General features: G+C 37.9%; 1 long non-coding RNA gene across 1 annotated transcript; it reads left to right on the plus strand.

The window, feature by feature from the left end:
- Positions 1–7,949: 7,949 nt before the first annotated feature.
- Positions 7,950–9,147, plus strand: LOC144529989 (uncharacterized). The gene is made up of 2 exons (XR_013503071.1): positions 7,950–8,028; positions 8,845–9,147. It is a non-coding gene; the product is annotated as an uncharacterized LOC144529989 (long non-coding RNA).
- The last annotated feature ends 293 nt before the right edge of the window (positions 9,148–9,440 follow it).

Below are 9,440 nucleotides of genomic sequence, written 5' to 3' on the forward strand. Positions count from 1 at the left end.
AATCACTGTTCATCTTTCAAAATCATGAACATACAATAGATAGTGTTGCATTGCAACACACACCATTACCTTTCATGGAAAAGATAAAAGATGCATTAACTAACTGCGCCAGTGTAGTACCGTAAAGTAGTAAAGCCGTAATGAATCATCACAGGCAAAAGCAAGGTTGATCTTTTTCAGTCAGTGTGACCTCTTTCTGCAAAAGTGTCAACCTCCATCTCATACCACTTACTGTACACCATCATCATATAATGATATGATAGAATGCTGCTCACAAGAAATTGCAAATGTCATCTCTGAAATGAAGCAAATCCCACTACACAATGAACACTATGGCGAGAGATGGAGATTCAGAAGGACTTCTGGTGTTTGCAATATATCTGTCAGAGTGAACAGGAGGAGCAGCTTCTGGCATTGACTTGAAATATTTTGATGCACAAACTGGCATTGATTCTTTGTAATGGCATCATCAAGGAAATGAAAATGCCAACTTCAAATGTGAAGCCGAGACCTATGACAGTGCAGAGGTCATAGTGGCCAACAGGGGTGTGTCCGATGTCAACTTACAATCAGCAAAAGTTTACAGAGATATCACACTGGGATATACATTTTAAGCTGTCTAGACATGCCAACTTATATCTGTCAATGCCAGTCAGTCAGATTGTCTGCATATTTATGCATGTTGGGTGTACTTTTATTGGCTGACAATCACTTGTAAGGTTCCCCAGGGCCCTTTATTGTTTTCAATTTACTGTGCATTAAGTAATCCACAAACAGTGTTTTAGTTTACTGGTGTGCTGACCATACATACATACATATATATATGTTAGGGCTGTCAATCGATTAAAAAATTGAATCTAATTAATTACATACTCTGTGATTAATTACTCGAAATTAATCGCATGCATAATTAACGGTGCCTGAACCGATACTTTTTAAGAAAGTTAAAAAAAGAAAAGAAAAAAAAAGGGTACTAAACAACAGTTGGTGACATTAAAGAACGGCTTGTTTATTGCTAAGGCCATATGGTCAAAATTAAATGTTTAATAATAATGTATAACAATAACAATAATTTATTTCAGTAGTAACTTGCTGTTGAACGACAAAAACAACCACCAGATGAGAAAAGGACTTACAATAACTTAAAATGCACCACAAGACTGTAGTTTACCAGTTTTATTGAACGCACCATCTGTGTTGTTTTTCCGACGGCAGCTGCAGATTGTTACATACCGGTGTTGAATCCTCTACAGTAAAACACAGTCAAACGTTACACCGTTTAGCGTTAGCTGTCAGCATTTTAACCGTGTTTAATCCAGCTACTAGCTAGCGGTAGGCTAATGTTAGCTGCTGTTGAGTATAGTGTTAACTAGCGTCATGTGCAGCGGTGGTTGGGTTTCAGAGCATCAGAAAGAAGCACAGACATATCAGTGGCACCAGATTTCGGTAGCCAGGGTTGGCAGGAAGAAGATTTTTACAAGTAAATGTTCCAATTAATAATCCAGGCAGAACATTCTCGTCTCCCTCCTTCATTTTACAGTCAAATGGTGGCTAGAATGGCTCCGGGTCAAACGTCAATATGGAATGGATTAATCTGCGTTATTTTTTTTAATGCGTTATTTTGACAGCCATATATACATATATATATATATATATATCTCGATGCATAAACCCAACTCCTCTGTAAACAACCTTACAACCTACAGTTTGAATGTCCAGTAACAGTCTAATGATAATCTAATGAAAACCGAATAGATGTTTTCATGCAAACAGGGTACATTTTGGAAGGTTCTAGTCCCAAAATAAATCTTTCAGTGTTTTTAGAGTCCAATCTCAGTTTCACTAGACATTTCAGCAAGATAAAATTAGCCATCTGTCAACATGGAGCATCGCCAAGATTAGATCGTTCCTCTCATTTCAGGATGTACAAAACCCTTTTGTCTCCAGCCAATGAAATTACTGTAACTCAGTATTCACTGGATTGCACTGATTAATTGAAATCAGTTGACCGGCTCCAGCCTATATGAAATGTAGCTGCCAGGGTACTCCACTTAGTTTGGCCTCCCTTCACTGGTTACCTGTATCCTTGGGAATATATTTAAACATTTTACCAGTTCTTAAGGTATAAGTGGGCCTTTTTCCTACATTCATCCTCAAAGCTTGAGGTCTGCTAACCAGTTGTTTGTTATTAAGATGTCATAAATGTTATAAGACCAGTTTGACAACAGTGAATGCAGTACAGAGGTGATTTAATGAGTTTTGGACAGATAACGTTAACGTTACTTGTTGCTATAATAACCGCTAACTGTAGCTGGCTGCCACTAGCTAGTTAGTGCGCTTAGCTGTATAGCTATCCAATTATGCGACTCAGCTCTGGGGTTCAAGGAGCCAAACCCGGAAAGAAAAAAACATTTACCAGTAGTGTATTCTCTTTCGTAAAACTGTCTCATCAGGCATGTGAGGCTGATCACTCATCTGTTTGAAGTCCTTTTTAAGTGTTGAACAAGCAATATGATAATGATTTCCTCTGAATACTAAACGAAGAAAAAGGTGGCTGTGGTGGAGCAGAGTGCATGATAGACTAAGGCCTCCTGCACACTGGCTGTGTGGCGTGAGCGTGTCAGCTGCGTGGCGTATCCGTTTTTATTTCTGCTCCCATGTTAACAGGTTAGAACTTGCACACTGCCTGCGTGACACGCACGTCTCAGGCGCAGCTCGAGCCGCGCCTAAAAACGCGTGCATGCTAGAAATAGGACAGACGCCTAGAATACGAAAAGATGTTTATGTCATTTTGACACAAATACATTTAATAAATGACATTTTGATGTTTGAAAGTCTCTAGGTTTTCACATAAATGCAGATATAAAATGTAAAAATTTGTAATTTGTAATTGTAATTTAAAAAAAAAAAAAATAATTATCGATTTTCACGCAACTGACACACAACAGAAATGCCACGCTCATGCCGCGCAGCCAGTGTGCAGGACATGCCTCGTTTATAACTGGAAAAAAGATACAAAATTACCACCATTCACTGCATCAAAAGGCTACACAACTCTGAGATGTGCTGTAAAGAGTATCAGTTAATCGCAGGCTGGTTGACCGAGTATTTAGAGTGGCAATCATTTGAAGGAGAGGTAAAAGGTCAAAAACCACAGTCACTTGTGCTGTTAAATTGTCCTTGTGCAAGACATTGAACCCTCTAGCTACACAATGATTGAAGTCTTTCTGTGAAGGAAAACCAACTGCAGTAAATGTCTTGCTTGTAAATAAATCCTGCGTCGTCCTTTGCAAAGACAAAATTTCAACATTCAGATGGGTTATTTTGTGATGGATAATAAAGTGCATCAGAAACAGGCAGAACTGTCTAGAAGAACAGTTTCAATGAAATGTTGCAGAAATTTAGTTTTACAAATCAATAACGGCCAATTTAACATTTCCCTCTTTCTGCCTTTAACTGCTCCAGCCGTCTATTTTCTGTAAAGCACAATACATGCCTCTGCTGATACACAGTAGTAACTCAAGTAAATTTCCAATTTGGCTAAACTGGCTGGTGGGGCAATAACATTGGTAGAAGAAAATAAAGAACGAAAGCTCTCACTCTAAATCTGAATGTTGTGGAGTCTGGGGACTTCATGTCAGGAGCAAGCAGGAAACAAATATATAAATGCCAGGTTTGACAGCCCAAAAAGTCCCTTGTTAGAAGTGACAGCACATCAGCCACAAGTAAATATAGTAAAGATAATGCATCAAACACTCATTAGTTGGACAATGGAGTCGAGGGAACACTGAGTCTGACAAAGGTTTAGGGCAAGGTCACTTCTTGTGATTTGCTTAAAGGGATATTTCACCATTAGAAAGATGAATATATCTTTAAATTGGGTCACTTATGTAGTAGAAATGTGATTTTTTTTTTTAATTGGTGGCTTCTAGGCTGAGAAAAGCCAGACATTTTTTGGCTCATGTGGATGAAAGACACCAAATCCCAGAATGCGCTTGCTTCGCTGCTTTAGAGTCTACTCCCAAGCCATGCCTACCGTTTACAGACAGACAGCGAGACATTCAAGTCAACTCAAGTGTATTTTATTGTCATTTCAACCATATATACAAAACAACGTTTCACTGTGGCTCAAGTGGTGTTACACATTTAAAATATATAAAAACAACATTATATAAAAACGACATATGAAACATGTCACACATTTAGTGCACACACAGGCACAGGCTTCAAGTTCAGCTAACTAGCATTAGCGCTTGGTGGGCTGTAAACACCGAGTATAAAAACAGCCGTACATTTGCGTGGAATGTAGAATGGTCGGCATTTAACAGTCACAAACTCCAACAGCAGTTAGCAGTTAGTTGGATACAAGCACCAGTCCGTGTTAACACAGCCCACCTCCACTAGTCTTACTCAGCGACAGAGCAAAAGGCCTGGTAGCTGGATAGTCTGGTACACTGTTGTTCAGCAATGTTTCCACAACAACAAAAACACAGCAGTCTCTGAACTCGCATTGGGAGTTTCGTTGAAGTTGGATATAGTAGTGTAGTGTAACTTGCAAGCAGGATTGATGGAACAGGTGGCTGGCTAGCATTAGCTTTCTACCTAGCTAGCTCATAGTCCAGCCCCATCCAGCCCTCGTTCTGCATTGCACCGCTGAGGATGTCACCTTACTGGCTAGCGGCAGAGAGCGAGACCGCAGGTGCTGCTGGTCTCTGTTGCAGGCAAAGCTCGTGCAGTGTGTAGAGTATTCCGTAAACCTGTTCGAGTCGTGATTCACTCGGATCTTTAACCCGAGTCTTTAAATTGACTCACGAATCGCGAGTCTCTAGTATCATTAACCCGGTTCTGTTGAGTCCTACTAAAATTCAATCTAAAATGATAACAGCGCCACACACAAACCTCTTGCAACATTAGCTTCTACTATGCTAGCCATCTTAGCTGCAAAAAGCTTTATAACTTACAATTTCGTAGGCAACAGCAACTCCACAAGTCAACTCAAGCGCCTGAGTGAGCAGAGAGACAGTCCCGACCCAGAGACTCAGAGCCGGAAGCTCGCATACCATGGGATTCACGAGTCAACGAGGGCTCGTGAGTTGTCGGGGATTCAAGTGTTGTCGGGTGGTAACACTTTACAATAAGGGTACATTAATTAGCATTAGTTAATGCATTAATAAGCATTAACTAACCGTTAATGCTCTTTGGTAGACTTATTGTACCTTAACTAACACTTAATTAATGTGTAACAATACTGAACAAGCCTTACTAAACCATAACTAAACAGTTATTAATGCTCTTTGGTAGACTTATTGTAAAGTAGAGAACATATGGACCTTAACTAACACTTAATTAATGTATAACAATACTGAATAAGCCTTACTAAACCATAACTTAAACAGTTATTAATTCTTTTTGGTAGACTTATTGTAAAGTAGAGAACATATGGACCTTAACTAACACTTAATTAATGTATAACAATACTGAATAAGCCTTACTAAACCATAACTAAACACCTTAACTTACACTTGATAAATGCATAAGAGTGCTGAATAAGCATTACTAAACAGTGATTTAGGGCTGCACGACAGTCACATCGCAGGATGTTGCGATGTTGACGCTACAAATTCTTTGCTGCTTGATAAAAAAGTAAACTTTCACCGTTCTCCTTTTCCATGATTGTTACCGGCCAACCCTTCCCCTTTAAGACAGGTGGTCATGTGACGTAACGTTAGTCCGACGGGGGGGGGTTTGTTATGGGAAGTGAGGCTTTCCCGTGTGTAGAAAAGTACCGTAAGCAGCAGCTGCCGCTGACACAATGATGCACATGCTTTTCCATGGGTAGTGAAGCTACAGTAGTCAGTGTGTTATGTTCGCTGCAAAGACAACCTAAATCACCTGATTAATGCAACGTAATCACGACGTCTCCCGGCTACTTTTTACCGCAGAAAGCTGCTACCAGCCAGGCTAAAGCTAACATAGTTAGCCTAAAGAAACAAGGCGTCTGTCCCAACTAATGTTATGGTTCGGAGCTGTGACGCTGGAAACGTAACACTAATCTACAACAGCAGTCTGTTTCTGAGACTAATTTACGAACGTAATTTACACTGATTTAAGTGCTCTTGGTCACACAGTTTGTTGCAAGAGTGTGACATGCAGGCTCTGCATGCACAGCAAACCACTAATCATGATCTATTTTAATCAATTTATCAAACAACCAAAGCAGGCCCCACTAGTCGACCACAACATGAAGTTTAGAGGAAGCAACATGCATGCATTATTAATATCATTCACTTTAGCCTGGATTGATATTATATGAATACAATGGTGTCATGTCAGTCAACCAGTGTATTTCTTCCTAATTTCCCTCTCCAAAATCACTTCAGAAGAGTAATCACAGCGCTTACTTGCTTTGGTTTTTGTAAAGCATTAAAGTTCAACAAAGACTGGTTCACATAAGAACATTTCCTTTTTTATTTTTATTTTCTTTGTAGATGCACTCCCCTACAAAATCACCCCAGTAGTTGAGAATTATTTAGTATTTCTAAATAGGGCTATTTATGTTTTTTTCATATCGCAATATATATCGCAGGGGAAAAAAATATTGCAATGTAAGTTTTTTCCAATATCGTGCAGGCCTACAGTGATTCATAGTTTATTAATACTCTTTGACTTAAACATTCACACATATTTTAAACATTAGTGAAACATTGTGAATGTGAAATCAAATCTTCATGACAACCTTCTGTTATGCACACATATTCAAAATGTAGACAAGGTTTTCATTTGATTCTGAGTCAGTTCTCATCTTTCTTTCCGCTGAGACTCTATATAACAGTTTAAGTCTTATATGGAGATTATACTGGAAATTGTCCCGCTCTCGTCATCTTCACTGTCATGTCTTCTGGATAGTTTTCCTCTCTTGAAACCTAACAAACCAAGTGGGATATATCAATTTCTTTTAAATGCATGCAAAAGCTACATATGCAAGAATTGATCGTTCACTAGATCAACATCAAATCTTTACACATATTGTACAAATGACAACAGAACATGATAGGGCAGCCTTAATGGTACACACTCTACCAAGTGAGTGGTGAGCTACCTTGACGATCATGATTATCCATTATCTAGATAGTGTCCAGAATATTAATGCATTGATGCATCTGATAGCCAGCAATCACAGCATTCAAATGTTTGTTTGTATAGATCACAGTATACTATGGACCATAAATAATCATTATCATAGTGTAGCCTCCCCAACTGAAAGATGGTCTTCATGGTTGGATAGTTTATTAACTTTCTATGCAGAAATCAACCTAGATTAAAAGCGTGATACAATATTAAAATGATTCTCCTTTGAACCTTCTGTCACATCCAATATACCGTAGTAATTGCATTTCTATCTCTCAAGTTACACCGTTTCATGTAGCTAAACAGGCTCATTAATTGGTAATGGTAATTAACAGCAGGCTAAAATATGTTGACATGCTAGCTTTACTTGCACATACTCATCTCCAAGTCCGTAAAACTCTTAAACGGCATATCATAAAGTGACTGACAATACAAACAATATTAGAGTAAACACTGACAAACCTTGTTCCTTTATCAGCCAGATGATAAACAAGATAAGCATACACCATGCTTTCTTTTGCAGAGTATCAGCAGCACGTGTTGCCCGCGGCCTCAGCTCCCTTATAATACTTCCGGTTTCGATCTTTTCAAAATAAAGGCGCTAGCTAGCAAGTTAGCTAGCTTTAGGTAACCAAAATGACCCTGTTCTCTGGCAGATTTTTCTGCGATTAACTTATGTTAGAGCTAACATAACAGCCAAGCTAGCTCTAAGTGACCCACATAGTATTTCGTTTCACTCATTTAATAATCTATAGCAGTTTCCAGCGTTAGCGGTTTTATTTTGAAAAGATCAAAACCGGAAGTATATATTTGTTCCCACAAGCGGGCAAAGTGTGCAGCTCATACAAGCAAAAAGTTTTATGTTTAACTTATTTAGCACCTGGTTGATAAGGGGATAAGGTTGGTCATTGTTTCCTCTAATTCCTGTATTGTTTGTATAATGTTTGTATTTTGAGTCACTTTATGATATGCTGTTTAAGAGTTTTACGGACTTGGAGATGAGTAAGTAAAGCTAGCATGTCAAGATATTAGCCTGCAGTTAATATTAACAGGCTAATGAGCCTGTTTACATAAAAGGGTGTAACTTCAGAGATAGAAATGCAATTACTACAGTATATTGGATGTGACAGAAGGTTCAAAGGAGAACCATTTTATATGTAATTGAATATTTCATTATAATTAAGGTTGATTTCTGAAAACCAAGTAAATAAAGAATGGGCAGTAACACTCAATTTAAGCACTCAAAGGTTAATTTACAATAATATATGTGTGTAAAAGGGGTTAAAAGAAAAAAAGATTGATATTATGTTTTCTTTGTTTTCTCAGCTCTTACAGTGGTTAGATGCCGTGTGTTCAAGGCATGTTTGAAACTGCAAAGGAAAAATTAAGTCTTGGTGAACCATTAGTTAAAGAGAGCCAGACCATCTTTCAGCCGGGGAGGCTACACTATGATAATGATTATTTATGGTTCATAATATAATGTGATTTATGTAAACAAACATGCGAATGCTGTGATTGTTGGCTGTCAGATGAATCAATGCATTAATATTCTGGACACAATCTAGATAATGGATAATCAACCTATCAAGTTTTGTTGTCATTTGAGTGTACAATGTGTGTAAAGATTTGACGGTGATATAGTTAACGATCAATCCTTGCATACGTACCTTTTGCATGCATTTAAAAGAAATTGATATATCCCACTTGGTTTGTTAGGTTTCAAGAGAGGAAAACTATCCAAAAGACATGACAGTGAAGATGACAAGACCGGGAAAATATCCAGTGTAATCTCCAAACTGAACTCAAACTGTTATAGCACTGAGTCTTCAGTGGAAAGAAAGATGAGAACTGACTAACTGACAAACTCAGAATCAAATGAAAACCTTGTTTACATTTTGAATATGTGTGCATAACAGAAGGTTGTCATGAAGATTTGATTTCACATCGACAATGTTTCACTAATGTTTAAAGGCTGTGTTAATGTTTATGTCAAAGAGTATTAATATACTGTGAATCATTGTTTAGTAATGTTTATTCGGCACTGTTATGCATTTATCAAGTGTAAGTTAAGGTGCATATGTTCTTAACTTTACAATAAGTCTACCAAAGAGCATTAATAACTGTTTAGTTATGGTTTAGTAAGGCTTGTTCAGTATTGTTAAATACTTAATTAAGTGTTAGTTAAGGTGCATATGTTCTCTACTTTACAATACGTCTACCAAAGAGCATTAATAACTGTTTAGTTATGGTTTAGTAAGGCTTGTTCAGTATTGTTACACATTAATTAAGTGTTAGTTAAGGTGCATATGTTC

Source organism: Sander vitreus, chromosome 2 (assembly GCF_031162955.1).
Source record: "Sander vitreus isolate 19-12246 chromosome 2, sanVit1, whole genome shotgun sequence".
NCBI lineage: Eukaryota > Metazoa > Chordata > Actinopteri > Perciformes > Percidae > Sander > Sander vitreus.